This window comes from Arachis ipaensis, chromosome B7 (assembly GCF_059453495.1).
Source record: "Arachis ipaensis isolate K30076 ecotype BB chromosome B7, ASM5945349v1, whole genome shotgun sequence".
Taxonomy (NCBI): Eukaryota; Viridiplantae; Streptophyta; class Magnoliopsida; order Fabales; family Fabaceae; genus Arachis; species Arachis ipaensis.
Window position 1 is genome coordinate 88,617,491 of NC_142442.1, and position 1,668 is coordinate 88,619,158.

At 42.7% G+C, this 1,668-nt stretch overlaps 1 pseudogene; it reads right to left on the minus strand.

Moving 5' to 3' along the window:
- Positions 1 to 217: 217 nt before the first annotated feature.
- On the minus strand, positions 218 to 893 carry LOC148553287 (uncharacterized; annotated as a pseudogene).
- Positions 894 to 1,668: the final 775 nt, after the last annotated feature.

Here is a 1,668-nt window from a genome sequence, read left to right on the forward strand (position 1 = left end):
GTCAGTTTACATCCTCGTCATCCTACGCAGCTAATATATACACGACACTCCCAGGGCCTGGCCCATACAGAAAGCCACTAAAATGGTGCCTAGGCTAGCCTAACCACTATATAGCTCCTAGATCTCGGGTGTACTAAAACAAGTGAGAGACTAACTAACAGATAATGTCAGACTAGAGTGTCATCAAAAGAATGCCCCTTTCGCAGTCAAGCTATATCTACACGTGGCCGTTCGGAAAATCACCGTGAGGCTCGTCCATCTCCTCATCCTGCTCTATCTCTATCTTAGGATCCTCCTCCTTCTCATCGTCCGCAGCTACAACTATACCCTCAGATCCACCAAAAGCACTGCTATCACTATATAGAAAATCATTCGCGAGCACAGGTCCGTTCGCGTATATAGGGGCTACCCCACCGTCCGGTAGTACTGGCTCATCAGGCTGTGGAAAGTCAGGGATCGGCTCAGGGGGAAAGTCCCACTCTGGTGGTATCACAGGTACGTAGTCACCAGCTAACTCGGGCTCATCAGGAACGATAGGCTCAGGTTCCACCTCATTCAAAGGTTGAGCTGGTACCGGGTGCTCAGGATCATCAGGAAAAGGATGTACAGGTGCGTCAAGATGTAACCAGGATAAGGGAAAGTCATAAGGAGCATCAGGGTCAAAATGCGGGCTAGACAGAGGATGTTGAAAATCTCGATTAGGTAACTCATATCGTCTAATACGAGGCTCTAATCCCATGATGAAGTAACTGTGATGTACCGGATCCTCGTAGACTTAAGGGTCCTCGAACTCATAGAAGATCACGCCCGTCTCTATCTAAGGGGGAGGAAGGGAGATAAGGGGTAAGAACTGGGGAGTTCTTAGTAGGGTCAGGGTTGTTAGTTACGTTCATTTATTTGTTTTCGATTAGCAGATGGATAATAAAATACAGTAATGTAGTAAACAGAAGTTAAAAATAGATAGAAAAACAAAGAACAGAACACAAGCAGAAGAATACAAGAAGATAAAGCATAGACATAACACTCGAGCAAACAAACATAAAGAAATAGATCACACACAAGTAGGAATGCAACAGAGAATAATGCGCAGACAAGAATGATGCATGTCTAGCCCTAGCGCAGGCCATGAGCTCATGTGTCGGTTAGCACCTGCATTCCCGATATTTATCCGGTCACGAGTTCACGATTTCCCGGATACGATTTTTCGTTCAAATAAATGCGCATACAATTATTAGCAGCTCTATTGAGACAGCCTCTGCTTTCTACTCGCAGGAAATATATACTCTTAGGGACGGAAAATTACTCTTGGGTTGCCTCAGGGCAACAGATAAATAAACAAACATCTCTTGGATTGCATTAAGCAACAAACAAATAAATAATATCTCTTGGGTTGCATTAAGCAATAAATATATATATAATATCTCTTGGGTTGCCTCAAGCAACAAATAACTTTTCAATAAGCCTTCTGCTCTTAGTCTCTTTACCCTGTTCTGATTTCTCTGTTTAACTTGTGTATTTAAAGCTTATGTAAATTTCGGTATGAATAGTTAGCATGTCCCAAGTATAGGTTCATTAAGTCTATACTGAAACAGTTTATCTTTTCATATAATACCTAACCCTAGTCGCAACTCAAGTACTAACTAAGTTGCCCTAGTTCGTTCACTAGTC